The following is a 23,638-nucleotide window of genomic DNA, read 5'->3' as shown; positions in this document are numbered from 1 at the left end:
ACCAGTACTTTGGTAACATTACATTATCTCTACAATCCAATGTGAGTTTTACCACCCCCCTTCCAAAAGTGTAATCATTTTAACTTACATCTAACATGGTCCTTACTGAATTTATTTACCTACTCAAGAGCATTTATGTACTTCACTGCAATCTTATAACTTTATTGAATGAGCGATAACCTTAATCTCAGGGTCAGCTGCCTGGAAATCCCCCAACTTTCTGCCTTCTAGGTGCTGTGTCTCTTTTCCCTTTGATGTCAGGTGAACTTCCCTGGGACACAGTCTCTCAGGCAGTAGAAAATTTAACATGCTTACCAAGATGCCTGGGCAGTTCTCTGCATCTCACTTTCTTGTGGTCAGTCCACACTGTGGCCTGTTGCCCTGTTACCCCCTGGACCCTGTTGGCTGCTGTCTTCTCTCCATACCACCTGTGATTTCTTCCTTCCTGTATCACCTCTAGCTTGGAGTACTCTTTTACACTACCCCAGAGTGCTCCTGTGACAGATTTCCATGGGGGGTTCAGGGGGAACACAGGGGTATCACAGCTCAGAATAGTCAAGACAAGTCATATAAAATGGAATCTTGGGTACTCCAGTTCTCAAGAATCCCTTGGCCAACCTCATCACTGGGAATCACTCAGTGGATGTGTTTCTTCTCTAGCCACAGCATGTCACCTGATACCGGGCCTTCTTTCACTATTGTACTCTCCTCACATATCCCCTCCTCTCCTTTCTCAGAGCCCTCACTCGCTCTCCATCAAACTCTCCTTTGAAACCCATAATTGCCCTTACTCTAGTATGTCCAACAGTTTGACTTTCCCAATCTTTAACTCAACCCTGCTGCTGCTTTTTCATTTTATAAACTTCAGCCAGTCATTCTGCCAAACAAAGGCCATCTACTCTGGGTATATACCCTTTACAAACATAGGCTTTCAGATTAGCATTTTTTTTAAATCTGTCACATTGTTAGGATTGAGAATTCTTAATTTCTCAATGAGGAGCAAGCAAAATAAAATATCAAGGTATTTGAGAAGCCTAAGAAGGAGCAGACAAGTTTATGGGCAACAGTAGCAGGTGAGAGTACAGGTATGTTGTTGAGTTGTAGCTGACAGGATCAGAGCGGTCAGAATTGGCCGTGTAATGGAGGCTCTCGGGAAGTATCACGTGGACCGAAGGAAGCTGTTGAACGATGTAAAGGAACAGAACATCATGCTCCAAACAAGAATGATCACTCTGGCTTCAGTCAGAAGGCCCCAGTCAGAGTGGAATGAGTGAGAACAGTTATAAGACCTTTACTCCAAAAGGAAATCTAAAATGCCTGGGCTGAGGCAGGACAAGGGTAGTGGGGTAAAATGCATTTGAAACTGTTAAGAAGGTGGGATTCAAGGAGTTTGGCAGCTGGGTGGGCAGACAAGTCAGTGGGAGGATGAACCTGGCTTGAGCAGTTGAGGGGGTGACGGTGTGCCCTCTAAGATGAGGGGATGGGGAAGAGGAGCACTTTGGGGTGGGGGGGAGGAGAGCAGAGATTCAGTCATGCCTGCAGTCAGTCTGAGGTGCCCTCATGAAGATGTTGAGTAGGCAGCTGTAGCCTGACAGGTGCCAGCACCCACAGTTTTCAATGCTCTTGAGGATCATGACATTGCTAAAGCACCAACATAAACCAAGGGGTAAAAGATTGGTGTTTCAGAGTGAGTCAGTGGTCTGTGACTAAGACTCAAACATCTCCTTTTTGTGGGATGAGGAGAATGCAGGAAGGGTAGGCTCCGAGACAAAGGGGAGAGGTTGTGGCCAGTAAGGTGAGAAGGGGGAGGTGACAAATACAATGGAAGCATGTGGGGTTTGAGTGGCCAGAGGGACATGCAAAAGCCACTAGAAACTCAGGACTGGGCTGGATTAGGGAAACACAAGTCTAGTCTGTTTTGCCAAGTTGCTGCCTTTGATTTCTTAGCTCTGTTAAATGGGCTGGAACTGAAAAGCAGACCTTAGCATTTTCAGTTTGCTCTACTTTCTACAAGGCACCCTGTCACAATTGGCAGAGGCAGGTGGCCCTTTAATAATCTGCAGAGGGTTTGAAGTGAGTAATAAACTTGGAAAAGGAGGATGAAATCTAACCCACGTCAGCAGAATTATAACTTTGTTGTCCCTACCATGGATGAAAACCAAGCATGGTGTTTGAAACCAGAAGCATGCTAAATTTTTGCTTCTTACACTTTAATTTTTTATTTTAATTTTTCTGATGTCTATGTGATGTTCCCCACTACCTTCTATCCCCCCAAAAATCTTGGCAAGAGTGTCTTCTCCCTAACACTCCTCTGCCACCCTCCAGACTCCTGTGCCATGGACACCCACCCAAAGAATTATTACTAGGTAATTTAACTGAAAAAGGCGTTTCAAACTTTCTTCTTTGGTGAAGAAACACATGGTGGTCATTTAAAAACATTGAGCGGCTAAAGGAATTCCAGAGGTCTTTCAGACAATAGATTAAACTGGAGTCTTGTTCCCCAATAACATACGCTAGCACCAAGTTTAGCGCTGAAATCCAAGTTCCGTCTGTGCTTTGCCCTGGCACCATACCTGCCTGTGCTTAGTCGACAGGTCTCAAAATCCCAGGGTGATCTGCATATCTTGTCCTTAGGAATAAAAGCCACTCCCTTTAGGTGAGCTCGAGCCTGAATTGTTCCTAACAAAATCCTTTTGGTGTATACAAAATAACAGGTTTCTTGGAGTCGAGAGACAAATTCCTGAGGTCAAGACCACAGCGTGGCCCCATTGACTCTTTTCTACTAATGCAGGCTCTCAAAATGAAGCTTGGTTGTCGTATACTGGCACGAAGACAATTTACTCAAGTCTCAGCAGTAGCTAGATCTGAAGATACCAGCACCAGTGCCCTAATTTTTCCACAATGTGTTGCATTTGGTGCAAAAATCCTTTCTTTTTGAAATACTTCTCCAAGGTCCATGGTAGAAACCACGGCCTGCTGACTTTAAAGGAGAGGGTTGATTGAAAGCCTGTATATTTCTTGGGTTGTTTGATTGCACTTCAGCTTAGAAACCAAACGGAAGAGGTTATCAAATGCAGTTATCTAACATCTTCATTCACCTGTGTGTCTCCAGGCACACTAATTCAATATGGCCAAACTGAACTTATTATCTCTGCTCACAGTGTTGCTGTCCTCCTCCTTTCCTGTCCTGATGGCTAGTACTGCCATGTCCCCCAGGCACCCAGTTGAGAAGGATGGGAGTTATCCAAGACATGTCTTGCTTCTTCACCAGTCTCCAAATTCTCTTGACTTCTGCCTCTACCATCTCTTATTTCCTTTCTCTCCTCTGCTTTCCCACCACTTTAATTAAGGTCTCCACCATGTCTTACATGGTCTACAGTAATAGTGTTCTGTTGAATTTTACTGCCTCGAAACAGCTTACCACCCCCGATCTCAGCAATTGGCTTTGTCCTCCTTACAGAATGCCCCTGCTGTGTTGCAAATCTGATTGTTTTCTTACCGCTTAAGACCCCTCAGCGATTTCCCATGACTCCAGGATGATGTCTGAACCCTTTAGCATAACCTCCAAGGTATTCTCGCTATGGCATGGTCACTACCTTCCTTCCTTACTCCATGATCCACCATTGTGCTGTGTGACCCCATGTTTCAACCATATCATATGATGCCATGTGATAATCCTGTAACATACCAAGTTCCACGGGCTTGCCATTTGTTTCACGTACCCTGCATTTTCCATTCTCTCTGCCCTGAGTGTCCTTCCTCCTCTCCTCTGACTGGGGAAACTCCAGGGTGTGTTCATGTGTATTGGATCATAACCAAACTGTGTATCCATCTGGGGGTCATGTTTTTAAAAGTCTGAAAAACATAGGTCTAGGGCATGATCATAATTTCTAAATCCCCTTTAGTCTAAAAATGACCACTGCCCCCTTGCACAGTACACAAGCATGTATGAAAAAACAAGAGAGAAAAGTTTCAGGAAACAGTTACCTTTACTATATGGCAGGCATGCTCATATTTTCTATTCTAATTAGACTATCCCATTCTGTTTTGTTTTGTTTTGTTTTAAATTCTGGTTGTGCTTACTCTTGGCCCTACCAAGAAACAGCTGTTTGTAAGAGGGAGCTATGCATGGTTGGTGGGATGGGTATCAAGCTGATGAATAGAATTCCTTGCATTTTAAAGAACCAAAATTGGTGTGAAAAGCAGCTCAATTCTGATTCTTCCAAGAGCTGAATGAAGTCGCCTGATTAACGGAGCATGAACTCAGAGACCGGAATGGCCGATGACCATGGAGACCCAGTGATTTTGGTTTTAGGGATTTGGAGGCCCGTGTTATGGCCTCATCATTTGAGAATGCTTCCAGCAGCCACCCTGGGGGTCAGCGAAATCAGTGTAGCGCTTCTGCTTCAGTTGTTCCCGCTGCTCTGGTTGTTCTCTGTGCAGAGCAAACTGGCTGACAATTAGCAGCTGAGCCTGTAAACAAAGTCCGTGCAGAATTTCAATCCCTTAGTAATGAGCAGTGATGTTTGTCAAGAGAACACTGTTGTTTATTCTATTGGATTTCACATGCAAAAGTATTATTTGGTATTTTTGCAACCAGGAAAGAGGGAAGAGAGGAAGTTAGAGATCTAGGCAGATGCAAACAGGCCAAAATGGCAAGTAATAGAACTTTCACATATGTCTTAAGCCAAGTTTTAAGTGAAATTATTTAATTATTTAGTTAATTTAATCTAATTGTTTATTAGATTAGAACATTTATCTTTTGTTCCCTCAGCAGGTACAAAATATAGGGAGGTTCAAGGCAAGGGGAGATTTCAGCTTAGTCAGTAGCTCTTTTCAGTACTTCCTGGATTTGCTTGGTAGGGCTGTTGTATGTAACAAAGTTTTACAAACTAGGTGGCTTGAAACAATAGAAATGTATTCCCTCATGGTTCCAGGGGCTAAAAGTCTGAAATCAAGGTGTGAGCAAGACCATATTCTCTGAAGGCCCTGGAAGGGGATCTTTCCTTGCCTCTTCCTAACTTCTGGTGGTGTGCGGGCAGTCCTTGGTTTCCTTGGCCTATAGATACATCACTTCGGTCTCTGCCTCCTCCTTCTTCACATGGAATTTTCTCTTCGTGTCTCTGACTTCCTGTAGTGTTCTCTCTGTCCCTCTCACTACAGGCTGATAGTGTTTTTGCTGGTATAAAATTCTCAAAAGTTTGTCAGTTTTCTGGTGAAATTCATGGGAGTCCTATGCATTAGACATGAGGATCCTCCACAGATCCTTCCTGAATGACCCCATCACTATTCCTGGCTTCTGCCAGGATGATTGATTGAATCCACAAATCACATGTCCAGTCTCTTCAACAAACTATTATCTATTATCCAGCCACACCCTTGGTGTTCTCTCCAGAGCACATTTTCTCATCTTTTGCTATCTGAATAGGCTGAGAATTTTTCAGAGCAAGTGCTGGTCCCTTTTGGTTTGACAATTCTTTCTCAATCTGTCCCTTTCCTTTAGCATTTTATTATAAGCAGCAAGGAGAAACCAAGCCACATCTTCCACACTTTGCTTGGAAATCTCCTCAGCCACATATCCAAGTTCATCACATGTAAGTTCTATTTGGCATGAAACTCTAGGATATGATTCAACCAAGTTCTTTACCACTTTATAACAAAGATCAACTGATTGTACATGTTAATCACACCTACAAAATACCTTCACATAAACATATAAATCAGTGTTTCATTAAATAACTAGTTACTATAGCCTAGCCGAGTTGATAAATAAAACTAACCATCACACCCCCAAAGTCAGACTTGGTCACATTTATCAGTAAGTATCTGATATTTTATAAGATAAAGTATTGCTTGCTTGTGCTTTTATTTGTGAGTTTTAGGCTTTATACTTAAAAGTCTTTTGTATTTGTTTTATTTTATTTTTTATTTCTTCTTTTTTTTTTTTTTTTTAAGAGAGAGAGAGAGAGAGCATGAGCAGGGGAAAGGGAGAGGGAGAGAGAAAGAGAACCAAGCAGGCTCCACACTGATGCGGGGCTCGATCCCACAACCCTGGGATCATGACCTGAGTTGAAATCAAGAGGCCGGTGCCCAACTGACTGAGCCACTCAGGTTTTATTTTAAATCCTTGCTTTGGAATACATATGGTTTTGAAAATGCTAGTTATTAAATGCTCTCCTGTTAAGTATCATGTCTCTATATAAAACATTGCTTTGTTGCAGTAAGAAAAGTATTTTGAATTTTTAAAATTTCTTTCATGAAATTGAGTTTTTTATCACATGCAGTTTTCATACCCACGTGCATGATATGGTGCAACATTAGGGCTGGCAAAACACAAATTACAGGGCTATGTGCTTTCTTGTTAAGGGCTTACAGCATCAAGAGACACAAGAGTGGATCCAGATGATAGAAGAAACCCTTGTGTACCTATTGGAATCACCTGGAGAGCTTTTAAAAATCCCAGACCCATTAAATCAGAAGGGCTAGGGGTGGTAGATAGGTGTTAGTATTTGTTAAAGTTCCCTAGGGGCGCCTTGGTGGCTCAGTCAGTTGAGTGTCCGACTTTGGCTCAGGTCGTGATCTCACAGCCCGTTCTCACGGATCAAGCCCTGTGTCAGGCTCTGTGGAGACAGCTCAAAGCCTGAGCCTGCTTTGGATTCTGCATCTTGCTCTCTCTCTGCCCCTTCCCCACTTACGCTTGCTTGCTCGCTCTCTCTCACAAAAATAAATGAACATAAAAAAATTAAAAAAAATAAAGTTCCCCAGATGTGATGGTTTAAAAATATACCTATAAATCCTTTGATACTCCTTTCTCCAAGAAGTGAAAGTTAATTCCTCCCTCAATGAGAGGGCTGGACTTAGTGACTTGTTTCTAACAAGAGCATACGGTGGCAGGGACTGTGTGTGACTTCTGAAACTAGGTCATAAAACACTTTGAGGCTTCCTCCTGGCTTTCTGTCTTGAACCACATGCTTTGGGGCAAGTGGGCTACCATGGTCATGACACTCAAGCAGCCCTAGAGAGTTCCGGGTTATAAGGAACTGGGAGGCCTCCTACCAATAGCAGCAAGGAACTGAGGACTTTGCAATGGTTAATTTTATATATTGAAGGGAAGGAAAAATTCTTACTCCATCTTTCAAAGTCTTCCAGCTGGACTGAGAATTAAATTGACATGAGACAGACTAACAGGAGAAAAAACCCCAAGTTTTATTATGTGTGCACACAGGCCCAATAATTACATTGAGACCAAAGAAATGACCAAAGCAGGCAGGTTTTTGTACTTTTTAGGCAAAGAGCCAATAAATCAGAGGAACTGACAGGACAAAGAAAATTTAACTTTGGGGTCTTTGATTAGTAAGGAATTCTAAACAATTTGGGCTGGGGTAGAAAATTAGTAAAAAGTAGCAAGGGTTATTTATACAGCTTTCTCAGCCCTGAATTTCCTATCTCTGGTGATGAGGATGTCTCTTTACCTCCTGATACAGGGAGGGTATCTTTCACATGAGAGATTTATTTCTTGCTTTCAGGGGGACAAAGGAGAGCCTGAGTGGCCTTCTTGTGCAGGTTGTCTCTTAAGTAACTTTTCCTTAACATAATCAGTATGTCAAAGTGGCACATTTAGGAGCAGGCTGCCCTTGGGCCCTACAGATTCAATTTAACTGGGCCACAGGGTTTCCGGACATTCGGACAAATACTATTCTGGGTGTGTCTGTGAGGGTGTTTCTGGATGAGATTAACGTTTGAATAGGTAGACTGAGTAAAGCAGATTGGCCTCCCTAATGTTTACGGGCCTCATCTAATCCATTGAAGACCTGAATACCACAAAAAGACTGAGTGAGAGGGAACTCCTCTTACCTGAGTGCTTGAACTGGGACATCAGTCTTTTCCTGCCTTTGGACGTGAACTGAAATATCTACTGTTCTTGGGTATCAAGCCTGCTGGCTTTTGGACTGGAATTGACACCATCAGCTCTCCTGCTTCTCAGGCTTTTGAATTTGGACTGGAATCACAGCTTTGGCTCTCCTGGGTCTCTAGCTTGCTACCTACAGATCTTGGGACTTCTCAGCCTCCATAATCATGTAAACAAATTCCTTATTTTATATATATATATATATATATATATATATATATATATATATATATATATTTATATTTATATTTGTATCCTATTGAATCCTCTTTGGAGAAGTCCGTCAAATCAGCCTTCTGTCAATCGCCATGTAAGAGAACCATCTTGGAAGCCCCATTCAAACCTTCAGATGACTGCAGCCCAGGCTGTGGCAACCTCATGAGAATTGCTGAGCCAGAAACTTGAACTAGGCTATTCCCAAATTCCTGAGCCATAGAAACCGTATGGGATAATAAATTGTTCATTGTTTTCATCTACAAAGTTCTGTGGTAATTTTTCACATAGAAGTAGATTAGACCACCCTAGGTGATACCAATATACGGCCAAGCTTAAGGAGCACTGCCTTACTCTTCTGTCTAAAAATCATGAAATACTTGCCTTTTAGGTACTCATAGGGATCTTTAGCACTTATTTGTGTTGTGAAAGATCTGTCAAATGTCTCACTGAAGCAACAGATCTGTTGCGCTAACTCTTCTGCACTTCTCAATAATTTCCAGTTTCGTCCTTATGTCCAGTCACATCCTCCATCAGTGAGCTTCAGACCTGGACCATGTTACATTGACCTGGCCCTTTTCTCTATGCACTTGACTTCCCAGCTCCAGTGATTCTGGTATCTTATGTTTGGGTGTAGACATCTTTGTGTTTGGGACAGGGTAAAAGCCCGGTGAAAGACAGAGTATTGTTCTCAATGTCTCTGCTTATTTGCACCTTTCTTCTTTATTTTCAGAAGAAATTCCCACCGGAAAAATAACGGAAGCCACTGCACACAAATTCCCTCAATTTTCTTGCCATCATGCTGCTTTTGTGTGCAATCTTTTCTGTCCTCTGGCTGTTGTTCTTGAAGAGTTGCTGTTCTTCTTTTCATGGGCGAATATTCCCACCTCTGTTCTGCGTCTTCACTGCTCCCCCATCTCCTAGCCTCTTCTCATTGAAACTACTCGTAACTTAAGGATTAGACTCTTTCCTCAGCTGAACTCTAGACTTCTAGAAAGCAAGAGGAGTGTCTAATTGATGAAGATTCATTGAATATAGGAGTGAATACATTACTTTTGAAAATACAGGAACACTTAAAAATAGAGTTATTCTTTGTCCACGTCTACCCCCAAATTTGTATTTCGTTTCATCGAAAAGGAAAACTAAGATGAAAGTTAGAGCCTCTTTTCCAGAGATGTAGTGAAGGAAGCTACTGGCTGGTGGTAACTACCAGTTTGGCAATGTAATGGCCATTTCACAACATTTAAAGCATTATATTGAAACAAGAAGCCGGAGATTCAAGACATTTTTTCTCTTACTGATACCTGAGTATTCTTGATTTCTCTTTATTTTGTAGAGTCAGAAAGGCATGTCCACTCAAAGAGCCTAATGAAATTTTCTGTAGGAAGCAGAATAACAGCCATTATTGGGTGTGAGGATCCCTGTAGCAGGGTGGCTGCCTTTGCTCTCAGTCATACCCTTCATTATATTCTCCTCTTGGAATGTGAACTGTATACTGAGTACATTGGATTCTTGCCTTGCCCCCAATATCGTGCCTATTTTCTCTATACTCCACAGGCCTGTTGTTTGTTTTTGAAAACTCCATCCACTGCCATGACTTAGGGTCAGTAAGACACAGGAAGGAACATGGACTTTGTATTTAATGAGAGTTAGTTGAATGCTGCTTCTGCCATTGATTAGCTATGTGGCTTTGGGGAAGTTTTTTGGTCTTTCAAAATCTCTTTTAAAATTAAAAAATGTCCTCATCAGTAAAAATAATGCATAGGTCAGAGTTGTCACGGACATTGGATGAGATCATTTTAAAAACATTTGTTATGGTGGCAGTTTTGTTGCTTTCCATATTCACAGGTGACTTCCTAACATACATAGTCCCAGTTTTCTCCTTAGATCCAAATCCATGATTACAACTGCATATCTCAAAGGCACCTCATAAAGGTATCTTCAACACAGTGATTCAACCCATATCTTTCCTTTCATCCTTTCTTTTCTGGTGTTCTCTAGTTTAATTAACAGCAACGTCATTCAGCTCTCCAACCTAAAAACCTTTGCATCATCATCCATCTTTCATCTTCGTCCCCCTCAGTCCCCAGGATCTATCAGTCAACAAACTGTTGATTCTGTCTTGATGGTACTTTAAAAATATAACCTGTCCTCTTCCTCCCTATTCAACTGCTTTAGTTCTGACTCTTGATCCTGGGCCTGGGCCATTGCCTGGGCCATGTAAACAAAAGCATTTCATTCATTTGCTTACCCACAAGACACATTTTTTTAAATTTTTTTTAACGTTTATTCATTTTTGAGACAGAGAGAGACAGAGCATGAATGGGGGAGGGGCAGAGAGAGAGGGAGACACAGAATCGGAAGCAGGCTCCAGGCTCCGAGCCATCAGCCCAGAGCCCGACACAGGGCTCAAACTCACGGACCGCAAGATCATGACCTGAGTCGACGTCGGACGCTTAACCAACTGAGCCACCCAGGCGCCCCCCACAAGACACATTTGTAACAGTGTTCTAGAGGACCCCACAGCCCTTGTAGCTTCTTCAGATCCCCCACAGTGCTTGCCAAGGACCATGCAGTTGATGCTGTGGACCCCAGTAGCCTGAGCCAGTGAGTCACCACAGCCCCCACACCCAGAGTCTCCACACACCCCTTCAGTTGGCACCTTGCATTACTAGACCCAGCGTCACAGCCTACTCCAGTGTGCCTCCACCCACTGGTGAAGGTCTTTCCTTGCTAAAGTCAGCCCATAAAGTTTGGAAGAGACGACTGCTTCTTCAGCCGTGCAGATATGTATAGAAGGCTACAGGGATCACAAAGAATCAGGGAAATATGACTCCACTAAGGAAACACAGTAAACTTTTAGTTCAAATTGACCCCCAAAGAAGTGGAGATACATTAATTGCCCCAAAAAGAACTCAAAATAATTGTTCTAGAGGTTATTAGAGAACTACAGGACAATACAGTTAAACAATTTAATGAAATCAAGGCAATGATATAAGAAAAATTAGAAGTCTAACAAAAAGATAGAAAACAGAAAAGAACCAAACAAATTTTTGAGCTCAAAAAACAAAGCCTGAACTGAAATTCCTTAGAGAGCCTCAACAGCAGACAGGACCAAAGTGAAAAGTCAGTCAGCTCAAAGACAGATCATTTAAAATTGTCCAATTAGAAGAACAAAAAGAAAAAAGAATGAAAAGAAATGAAGGAAGCCTATGGTCCTTAGGGACACAATTAAGAGAAATAATCTATATATCATTGGAGTCCCAGAAGAAGAAGAGAGAGAGACAGAAAGCTTATTTTATTTTACTTCATTTATTATTTTTTAAAATTGATTTATTTGTGAGAGAGAGAGAGAGCACAAGCAGGGGAGGGACAGAGAGAGGTGGGGGACAGAGGATGTGAAGCCGTCTCCATGCCCACAGCAGAGAGCCCAATGTGGGGCTTGAACCTAGGAACCATGAGATAGACGCTTAACTGACTGGGCTACCCAGGTGCCCTCAGAAAGCCTATTTTAAAAAATAGTGGCTGAGAACTTCCCAAACCTGGGAAGAGACTTGGAATCTAAGTTCATGAAGCTAATAGGCACCCACCCCCTAAATTTGAATCCAAAGCAATCTACTCCAAGACCCATTATAATAACACTGTCTGAAATCAGAGACAAAGAGAAGTTTTAAAGCAGCAGAAAATTCTCTCACACAGCTGAGCCCATATAAGGCTTTTAGCAGATTTCTTAGTAGAAACCTTGCAGGCCAGGAGAGAATTGCATGATATATTCAAAATGCTTAAAGAAAAAAACCTGTCAGCCAAGAATAGTTTACCCAGTAAAATTGTCCTTCAGGAACGAAGGTGAGATAAAGACTTTCCCTAACCAACAAGAGCTGAAGGAGCTCATCACTGGACCTGCCTTAAAGGAAATGCTGGAAGGATTCAAGCTGAAATGAAAGTACACTAACTAGTAATACAGAAAGGTGAAAATATACAACACACTGGTAAAGGTATGTATATATAGTCAGATTCAAATACCTTCCTGAAATATGATGGGATGTTTACCACTTAACTGTATTATACAGATTAAAAGACGAAGGTATTAAAAATAGCAATAGCTACAATAACTTGTTAATAGGTGCACAATATAAAAAGATGTAAATTGTGGTATCAAAAAGCTAAAATGTGGGGGTGGGAGTAAAAGGAAAGAGTTTGTATGCAATCAAAGTTAAGTTCTTAGCAGCTTAAAATAGGCTGTTATACTTATAAGATGTTTCGAATAAGCCTAAGGGGCCTGGTGGCTCAGTCGGTTAAGCGTCCGAATTCGGTTCAGGTCATGATCTCATGGTTCGTGGGTTTGAGCCCCACGTTGGGCTCTGTGCTGACAGCTCAGAGCCTGAAACCTGCTTCGGATCCTGTATCTCCCTCTCTCTCTCTGCCCCTCCCCAACTCGTGCTCTGTTTCTGTCTCAAAAATAAATAAACATAAAAAATTTTAAACATAAAAAAATTTTAAACAAATAAGCCTAAGGGTAACCACAAAGTAAAACCCTATGGTAGAGAGGTACAAGATTAAGAGAAGGGAATCAAAGAATACCACTACAGAAAATTACCACTTCACAAAGGAAGACAGCAAGAGAGGAAGAAAGGAACAAGGGAACTACAGAACAGCCAGAGAACAATTAACAAGATGCCAATAGTAAGTCCTTACCTATCTAATTATTTTCAAATGTAAGTGGAGTAAATTCTCTAACTCAAAGGGCACAAAGTGGCTGAGTGGATTTAAAAAAACCAGACCTGAGGATATGTTGCTATGGAGTCTCACTTCAGCTTCAAGGACATGATAGGCTGAAAGTGAGGAAGGGTATTGCATGCAAATGGGAAACCAAAAGAGAGCAGGGTAGCTATACTTATATCAGACAAAACAGACTTTGAGTCAAAAACTGTAATAAGAGCAAAGAAAATAATTATATAATGATAAAAGGATCAGTTTGTCAAGAGGATATAACAATTGTAAATACATACCCACCTAATATTGGAACACCTAATACCGACAGAGCTGAAGGGAGTTGTAGATGAGAATACAATAACAGTAGGGGACTTTGGTACCTCATTTTCAAAACAACCTAAGTGTCTATTGATGGATGAATAAATAAAGATGTGGTCTAAATGTATGCAATGGAAGATTATTCAGCCATAGAAAGAAGGAAATCCTGCCTTTTATGACAACATGGATAGACTCTTATGCTAAGTGAAATTAGAGAAAGCAAAATACTCAATGATCTTATGTAGGGAATCTAAAAACATTGAAATTGTGGAAACAGAGTGGAATGACGTTTGCAGGGGCTGAAGGGTGGGGGACATCAGGAGATGTTGGTCAAAACCTACAAATTTATAAGCATACATTAAAAGATGAATAAGTTCTGAGGATCTATTGTACAGCATGGTGATTATAGTCAACAATGCTACACTGTATTCTTGAAAGTTGCTATGAGAGTAGAGGCTTAATGATCTCACCATAACAATGGTAGCAAGAATAACAAAATGGTAATCATGTGAGGTCAAGGATATGTTAAGTAACTTTATTGTAGTAAACATTTCACAATGTATGCATGTATCAAATCATCACTTTAAACTTACAGAATGGTATATATCAATTACATCTCAAGAATGCTTAAAAAAAGAAGTCTATTCTTAAAAAAAGAATGCTTAAAAAAAAGAATGCATGTTAGAAAAAGCCTGCACTTTAGATTCCTTATCCAATAGCATAGGCTCTAAATAGCACATTTCCTTTTCTAATTTATAGAATCATAAATGGAAATATTATTTATGATACAATGTGTACATTACTTCCAACTTACTTTTTGTGTTTTTAACTCGATGAATTATAACTCCTTTTATAATGAGGCAATATGTTTAATTTTTAAAATTATGCATTGATATTGAAACCCAGTTCCTGATTTCTGTTGGCCAGCAGGGTTCAATGTATGTGATCATTCCAGAAAACCACTTAGCTTCAGGGAGGAACAGGTCAGCCAGGTGGAGAAGGAGAATCAGGTTCTAAGCAAAGTAGGGCATGATAAAGTGGCTTTCATGAAGAGCCTTGCTTTGTCTTCAGATCAAACATATTCAGCATCTTGAAAAAGTCCTCTCACTAATTTGTGCACATATTTCTTTTGAGATTGATGCTTTTGGAAGGAAAGTACCAATGACAGTGTCTGAGGGCAGTGCTTTTAGTAAGATATTCCTGACCCAGTTAAAGAATCTCAGGTTTCAAGGAAAAACCCATGTTCCCAATTTCCCCGGCAGGTCTATGACACATTTGTAGTGAATTCATTACAATTTTTAAACCTTTTCCCATATAAAATATTATGAATATAAATGTATGATTTGGAGGTGTAACACAATTGTCATCCATTTTGTTTTGTTTTGTTTTGTTTTTACTGTTCTTACCCTAGGCAGAATGGAGGCTGTTCTGGAAATCGGACTGTTAAAATGTCCTTTTTTCAAGTGTCAACAAATGTAATTGGTTCTTATGAAAGAGGACATGGTATCTTAATGGCTGCATTAGGAAGGAAAGGTATATTAACAATTGAGAGGATAATAGGAGGGTTTACCATTGCCTCAAATATAATGAACACACAGAACACACCTTTAGGCAGTCTCCATTCTAGTTCTAACCATTGAGTATTGCAGTTTTCCCACCCTTTATTTAGGGGGAGCAGAGAAACAACAGGACAGTCTCTCACCCTCAAGATGTCTACCTTCTGTGTACTCTGTAGATGTCTCTAGTACCCAAGTCATCTCCCTTGCCTACTTCTAATTTCCACCATAGCTGTGTTGCATAGTTCCTTGTGTTGGGGAGCATGAATGCCTTTTCCCCTTCACAGGAGCAAGAACGCTTGTCCCCTTCAAGCTCCTTCTAGCTGGACTAAGAAACAAATTGACATTGATAGGGAAAAATCTGTTATATGATGGCCGCAGGACTGATAAGGGAATTTCAGTCCCTGCCTGAAGACTTCCCATCTGGGCTCTTCTTCCCACCCTGTTTGCCTCAGGCACCAAATTACTACTAATGAGGGATTCGGAAGTAACAGACTATAAATTGTCCCCTCTGTTGATGCTCTGGGCTCAGACCTCTGGAGAATGATCTCCTCTGAGCCCACTGGTGTAAAATAAACCTCCTGCCTTCCAAGATCTCCGAGTACTGCTTGGTTCTTCTGCCAGGTGATCCAGACCAGTTTCTGTAACATTATAAGACAAATTAAGACAAGAAAAATCAAGTTTAATAGGTGTACGTGTGGGGAATCCATATACACGGAAATTCCAGAGTCAGGCACAATGAGGTCTAGATGTCATCCTGAACTAAGGAGAAGGGGTAGGGAGGGATCTAAGACTTCAGAGGATAGGAATGCACTTCACAGGCAATGAGAAAAGCAGATGTTTGGTGATTAGATGTTTGCCCTGCCATACACATGGGTCACTCAGATAAAATTTCTCTCTGTTAATAACGCTTATTCTAGAAAAGACCCCCAATTTAGATTCTTCTGTGTGGTTAAGGGAGGGACAAAAGTTTTTCTTGAGCACATAGGGTCTCAAGTACCTTCAGCTCAAAATAATCCGCCTGCCAAAGTGGCACATTTGGTTGGGGTGGGTGCCTGTCTTGAACCCCTTCACTTGCATGCACAGATTTGCCACAAAAGTGTCTGTATTAGTTTCCTGGGGCTGCTGTAACAAAGTACCATGAACTTGGTGGCTTATGTAATAGAAATGTTTTGTCTCATACTTCTGGGAGGGTGGCAATTTGAGATCAAGGTGTTGGCAGGCCATGCTCCCTCTGAAGATGTTAGGGAAGGCTTGGTTCCAGACCCCTCTCCTAGCTTCTGGCAGTTTCTTGGCTTGTGGCAGCAGAACTCCAGTCTTCATATAATATTCTCTTTGTGTGTTTGTATCTGTGTCCGAACATCCTTGTCTGGGTAAGGATAATGTTCATCTTGGATTAGGGTCTGCTCTAATGACCTCATTTTAAACCTTAAACTCCCCTTAAACCCTTGTTTTTGGTCTCATGGCCTCGGCTTTCTCTCCTGTCTCACTTCCCCTGTGTCTTACTACAACTTCTTGGGATCTGCTCTCACGCAAACTACCAACACTCTGCTGAGATTATCTCCTGTCTCAGACTCTGCTTTTGAGACAGTCTAAACAGCTGCTTTCCTTATCTTAAGTAGAAAAAGTAAGTAATTCCCTAGAAGATTGACTCTCACTTCAAGTTATACATGATAGTAGTACCTATGGTTATGATATTACTGTCACCATACAACACTATTACAATGCCATTGACTATATTCCCTATGCTGTACCTTTCATCCTCATGACTTACTCATTCCATAACTGGAAGCCCGTATCTTCTACTCCTCTTTACCCGTTTTGTCGATCCCCCCCCCCACCTCCCTCCCGTCTAGCAACCATCAGTTTGTTCTCAGTCTGTTTCTGCTTTTTTAGTTAGTTCGTTTGTTTTGTTTTTTTAGGTGCCAGGTGTAAGTGAAATCATATGGTATTTGTCTTTCTCTGTCTGACTTCATTTAGCGCGATAACCTCTAGGTCCATCCATGTTGTTGCAAATGGCAAGTTCTCATTCTTTTTATTATTTATATATATGTGTGTGTGTGTGTGTGTGTGTGTGTGTGTGTGTATTTACCACATCTTCTTTATCCATTCATCTATCATTGAACACTTAGGTTGCTTCCATATCTTGGCTACTATAAATAATACTGCCATAAACATAGAGGTGCATACATTTTTTTGTATTAATGTTTTCATTTTCTTTGGGTAAATACGAAGTGGTGGAATTACTGACCATATGATATATCTATTTTTAATTTTGGGGAGAGCCTCCATGCTGTTTTCCACAGTGGCTGTACTAATTTACATTCCCACCTGTAGTACATGATGGTTCCTTTTTCTCTGTATCCTCACCAACACTTGTTATTTCTTATGTTTTTTATTTTAGCCATTCTGACAGGTGTAAGGTGATATCTCATTGTGGTTTTGATTTGCATTTCCCTGATGATTAGTGATGTTGAGCATTGTTTCACGTGTGTGTTGGCCATCTGTATGTCTTTGGAAAAATTCAGGTCCTTTGCCCATTTTTTAAATTTGGCTATTTGGGTTTTTTTGGTGTTGAGTTGTATTAAGTTCTTTATAGATATTGGATATTAATTCCTTATTGGATATATCATTTGCAAATATCTTCTCCCATTCAGTAGGTTGCCTTTTCATTTTGTTGATGGTTTCCTTAACTGTGCAAAATCTTTATTTTGATGTAGTCCCAATAGTTTGTTTTTGCTTTTGTTTCTTTTGTCTTAAGAGACCTATCTAGAAAAGTATTGCTATGGCTGATGTCAAAGAGATTACTATGTTTTCTTCTAGGAGTTTTATGATTTGGGGCCTCATATTTTGACCTTTAATCCGTTTTGAGTTTATTTTTGTGTATGGTGTAAGAAAGTGGTCCAGTTTTATTCTTTGGCATGTAGCTGTGTAGTTTTCCCAGCACCATTCATTGAAGAGATTTTCTTTTCTCCATTGTATATTCTTGCTTCCTTTGTCATAGATTAACTGACAATATAAGCATGGGTGGTTTTTTTTTTTTGGCCTTTCTATTATGTTCCAATGATCTATGTGTGTCTTTTTGTGTCAGTACCATACTGTTGTGATTATTATAGCTTTATAGTATGTCTTGAAATCTAGGATTATGATACCTCCAGCTTTGTTCTTCTTTTTCAAGATTGCTTTAGCTATGGGGTCTTTTGTGGTTCATTACAAATTTTAGGATTATTTATTCTAGTTCTGTGAAAAATACTATTGGTATTTTGATAGGGATTGCATTGAGCCTGTAGATTGCTTTGGGTAGTATAGACATTTTAACAATATAAATTCTTCCAATCCATGAGTATGCATGTCTTTCCATTTGTTTGTGTCATCCTCCATTTCTTTTTTTTTTTTTAATCATTTAAGTAATCTCTGTACCCAACATGGGGCTTGAACTCATGATCCTGAGATCAAGAGCCACATGCTCTTCTGACTGAGCCAGATAGGTGCCCCTCTTCCATGGCATTGGTGTTTTATAGTTTTCAGAGTGTAGGTCTTCCACCTCCTTGGTTAAGTTTATTCATAGGCATTTTATTCTTTTTAGTATTTTATTCTTTTTAGTATAATTGTAAATGGTATTATTTTCTTAATTTCTCTTTATGCTACTCCATTATTAGTGTATAGAAATGCAACACATTAACAGAATAAAGGATAAAAATTGTATGATCGTCTTAATAGATGCAGAAAAGGCATTTGACAATATTCAATATTCATTCAGGATAAAAACTCTCAACAAAGTGGGTTTAGAGGGAACATAACTCAACATAATAAGGCCATATGTGAAAAACTCACAGCTAACATCATACTCAATGGTGAAAAACTGAGAGCTTTCCTCTAAGATTAGGAACAAGAGAAGGATGTACACTCTTGCCACTTTTATTCAACTTAGTACTGGAAGTCCTAGCCACAGCAGGCAGACAAGAAAAAGAAATAAAAGGAACTCAAAATGTTAAGGAAGAAGTAAACCATCACTCTTTGCAGATGACATGATACTATATACAAAATGCTAAAGACTCCACCAAAAGACTATTAGAAGTAATAAATGAATTCAGTAAAGTTGCAGGATATGAAATTAATATACAGAAATTGGTTGTGTTTTCTCTAATGGCACAGATTTTTGTTCAGTGTGTTAGTGATCTATCCAAGAACCTAGAATAGTGCCTGGCACATAGTAGGCTTTCAACAAACACTTTTTGATTTAACAAATGAATGTATACATGCTTAAAAGATAAGAAATAATTCTGTCTCCTTGCCTTCTGTTAGAAAACCGCCTAAAACCTATTAATAATAGTGCAATTATACATGTCAAAGAATGTTCTAGATTGTTTACATATATCCATGATCTAATTTAGTTTTTACAATATCCCTGTAAGGTAAGGAAACAGAGGCTTTGAGAAGTTTCATAATATTGTATTACCACAGAGCTAGCAATTGACCCAAGCATGTCTTAACTATGTTGCCTCTGATGAACATAACTGCGGTGTTAATGCTATAGAAAGTGAGGATACAAAGAGTTCTAGTCTCTAACTATAAATTAAGCAATCATCTTGCAAACATCATAAACAAAAGATGAAGGACTCAATCAAAGGTATTTCTAAACATTGAATCTGATAGAGTGTGATGACCCATCATAAAATCAGAAAGAAACTTCATTTCTCCCTTTTGGGTTGTTGCAAGTCTGCTGGGAGTGAATTTTATTAAACTGAAATTACTTTCACTGTCATAATTCCTTATGTTATTAAGTGTGATTATTGTTAGCTTTTTTTGTCCAATTCATTCTTTCTGAGAAAATAATGTTCTACTGAACAATGGCATGCAAATAAAATCTTCTTGTGAAATGTCAGCTCCCTTTAACAGCCTGAGACAATATATCCCAGAGGGTTAAGTCAAGGGCTCTGTATAAACTGTGTGGCTTTGATAAGTTCCTTACCCACTCTAAATTCTAGGTTCTATATCTGTAAGATGGGATCAAAAAAGTACTTAGCTCATAGTGTTGGGGGTTAAGTGAAATACTGAAATCAAAATGCTTTGCACAGGACCTGACTCTAAATGTAGAATAAAATGGGAAATTAATAAATATAAGATGAAAAAACTGAGATCCCATGAGAAATACAATAGAAACAGAAGTTGAAGGAGGTACAGTTAAAATAAAGCTTAACACTTTTAGGTTAAAAGGTGAGGTTTCTATGTATAGAAATAGTGTCACTGCCATGACACCACCACCGTCCCGATCACATTGAAGAAAAGTCCTTTTTATAATGGCACAATACTGTTACTTGTTTGAAGAAAGATCACTTTTGCTGGGGTAGGGACGGTTTCTCTGGGTCTTAAGACACAACAAAGAGGGCGAAACTTGCCAAGATCATTTGTGTTTCTTCTTATGTGAGTTAGGGCCTCACCATCCTCTACAGCTGTGTTGTCCTACATGGTAGCTGCCAGCCTCATGGAGCTCTCGAGCACTCCAAATATAGGTAGTACAAGTGAGGGACTGAATTTTAAATTTTATTTCACTTTCATATGTTTAAATTTTAACGTCAAGAGCTCCCTGTGGCTAGTGACCACCTGACTGGACAGCACTGTGCTTTGGCATGCTGGGGATGGGACTTTGCTAACCTTTGTCAGCTGTTAGGCTCTGCCCGTGGGGGGCACTAGACGGAGACTTCAAGTTTGGGAGAAGGGCCTTGTTCCTTCCTGTCCACTTCTGTTCCTGCCAGCTAGTATCACCACAGCAATGGCTCTTTACTTTTGCCAAACTTCCAGGACTAGCCCAGCTGTGCCCCTCAGAGAGGCCAGGACCAGCTGGGCAGTGCCCCTCCTCTCCCCCAGGGCTTTTCCTCCAAACCTTTAAGTTCCAATTACCCAAACCTCTTACACTGGGGTGGGTTGCTGCTTCAGTTTACTCTTTTTGTAAAAAATGTTTATCCATTGAAAAATTTTTTAAAATTTTTTTTTTATTCTTGAGAGGGAGAGTCACAGAATCTGAAGCAGGCTCCAGGCTCTGAGCTGTCAGCACAGAGCCCAACATGGGGCTCAAACCCACAAACTGCAAGATCATGACCTGAGCCAAAGTCAGATGCTTAACTGATTGAGCCACCCAGATTCCCCTTCTTTCTGCTAATTCTTAACCTCACCTTTTAACCAAAAAGTTTTAAGTTTTATTTTAACTGTACCTCCCTCAACTTCTGTTTCTTATATGGTCACTATATTCTTATATGGTCAACTATTGTATTTCTCCCTGGATCTCAGTTTTTTCATCTTAAATTTACTAATTTTCCATTTTTCTTTAAATTGGGTTTTTTTTTAATTGGGTTTTTAATTGTTACTATTTTTATTTTGTCTTTTGGTTTTCTCCTATCTTACTCTTGGTTTCCTCATTTAAAGTCTCATTTGTTTCATTTTTTTTTTCTTTCTGTTGTTTATACTGGGTAGGTTTATTTAAAAAAAAAACTTTAAAGGAGTCTTAAAAATGTTTTAAAAATTTTAAAAATTACAAAAAAAAACATTAGCTTTCTTTTATTTTTTAATTTATTGACTTAAGTCTCTGCTTCTTTTTCTTTTCCCTTGTTCTCTTTGTTTCATGTATGTTTTAAACATGTTTAAAATTATAGTAAGATACACTTAACATAAAATTTACCATCTTAACCATTTTTAAGTGTATAGTTCAATGATATTAAATACATTCACACTGTTGTGCATCCATCACCACCCTTCATTCCTGTAATTCTTTTCATTTTCTAAAACTCAAACTTTATTCCCATGAAACAATAACTCCCCATTCTTCCCTCCTCCCAGCCCCTGGAAACCACCATTCTACTTTCTGTCTTTCTGATTTTGACTACTCTAAGTACCTTATATAAAGTGGAATCATCCAGTATTTGTTTTTGGGTTTGTGTGTGTGTGTGTGACTGGCTTATTTTACTTAATGTAATGTCCTCAAGGTTCATCAATGTTGTATCATATTATAGAATTCTCTTCCTTTTAAAGGCTGAATAATATTCCACTGTAGATATAGACCACATTTTGCTTATCCATTCATCCATCAATGGACATGTGGGTTGATTCCACAGTTTAGCTATTGTGAATAATGCTGTGAGCATGGATGTACATCATATATGTTTTAAGTGACTTTTTATAAGCACAGCAAGAACTGAGTGAGTCCCAAAGGGCACTGAGGAAAGAACACTTTAAATGCTGATTTTCTTTCTCTGGCTCCCCCTAACGGATCCCCCAGCCTTGGTGAGGGATGTTCTCCCAAGAAATTCATCATGTAATGACTGAGGCCATATGAAAGTTACCATTCCTTGGAATCATAATCCCCATTTTGCCTTTGACCCATTTTCTTCATGGGCATATTTCTACATTGTGACATTTCACATCATCTAACTCACTAGGCTGTAAATCTGTGGCCTAGGAAATATATTATCACTGGATCCTGGACAAATCCTTCCGGGTTTACAAACCTGGAGAGCTTGACACTAGGGAGTGGCAACCAGGGCAAGGCTGATTTCATGGTGCTCTCAAGTGGGAATGAACTTCTTGATACCAGTGGAGGCCCAATAAGAGATTATATTGCCACTTCTTGGGCAATTTTACCCCAGTCTGCTTTCTGCCTACTAATTTGGAGGCTCTTTCTTTTCACTTTTTTTTTATCAGGGCCATGGAAAGGCTCTTTTGAGGTAAATTTGTCCTCCCTTTCCTTGCCATGAAGGCCAAGGAGAAATGGGTGAAACAGGAATTAGCATTAACAGGAGTTTAAAAATAGTTTATATTGTATTGGGGAGGTTCTTTTATTTGTCAGGTTCCATTCTTGGCAACTGATGTTAAGGAGAAAGACCAGACCCTAGCACTTTTATATAATAGGTCCAAGATGCCACAGCTCCCACCTGAGGGTCAGGAAAAGTCATCTCCGCATATCAAAGCTTCTGGGGCAAAGCTTTTAGAGACTTTTTTTTTACCATAGTCCTTGTAGTGTGTGCTGCCCGTTTTCCCTTCAGGACTGAAGCCCATCTCCCCATGAGCTGAATACTGGTGGCTCACAGTTCACAGTGGGAATCTCTCTTTGGGAATTTCCCTGGGCTGAATTTCCCTGGGCTGAAAGAGTCACTGCGTAAGGGTCACACCCCTTCCCTGGGGGCAGGCACAGTTGTTGATTAGCTGATGCAAGAGTAGAAAGATCTGGCCCCCTTACTTCAAGGCAGGACAACTTGAAGGGCAATTTCAGCTGCAGAGCTCTCCAAGTGGGCTCAACTGAGGCCATTGTTGTGAAAACTTAACTTCCCTCTGTGCCCAAACCTGCTTTCCTCCCACCCTTATAGGTGTTTCCAAAAACACTCCTACACCTAAGAGATTTGGTGCCAGGAGTGATGAGAAGAAGCTCACTCTAAAACAGGATTTGGGAGGTGGATTACGCACCCATCACTGGGGGGCAGTGAAGCACGGACAGCCTCTGGCATACTGTAGCCCACAGGTTATTAAACCTTTCCAGGGTGGCAAACTGGGGCAGAATACTTTTTTCTCCTCCAGCCAATAGTAGACAAACTAGGGTTATTTCACACCATAACCCTGACAGAGAAGTGCTGGCCTTCTGAGAGAGGAAGAGGACTGTATCCCAAAGTTCTTGCAGGATCTAGCCAACAAATGCTGTTAGGATCCAGAAGAGAACAATGGTACTGAGTCTTGAGGTGCTGGATCAAGGGGAAGCGAGCCAAAGTTGGATCAAAGAGAGAGTATTGATTTGGGAACACTCTCCTGTGGTGTAGGATTTGACATTCTGACAAGGATGCAAGGAGAAGACTGTGCTGACATACAATTATGATAACTCTTGGAAGCTTGGAGAAAACAACAGTCTGCACCAAGTCAAGTAAAAATGGCAGAATTGCCATAGCAG

The 23,638-nt window shown here is 40.2% G+C and overlaps 1 protein-coding gene across 1 annotated transcript in view; it reads left to right on the top strand.

Annotated features, from left to right (window-relative positions):
- Positions 1-23,638, top strand: part of FANCB (FA complementation group B) — a 92,388-nt gene that overhangs the window by 62,179 nt on the left and 6,571 nt on the right. The window lies entirely within an intron of this gene.

The sequence above is a fragment of the Panthera tigris genome, chromosome X, assembly GCF_018350195.1.
Source record: "Panthera tigris isolate Pti1 chromosome X, P.tigris_Pti1_mat1.1, whole genome shotgun sequence".
In the NCBI taxonomy this organism is placed as follows: domain Eukaryota; kingdom Metazoa; phylum Chordata; class Mammalia; order Carnivora; family Felidae; genus Panthera; species Panthera tigris.
This window is presented reverse-complemented; position numbering and strand designations above follow the sequence as displayed.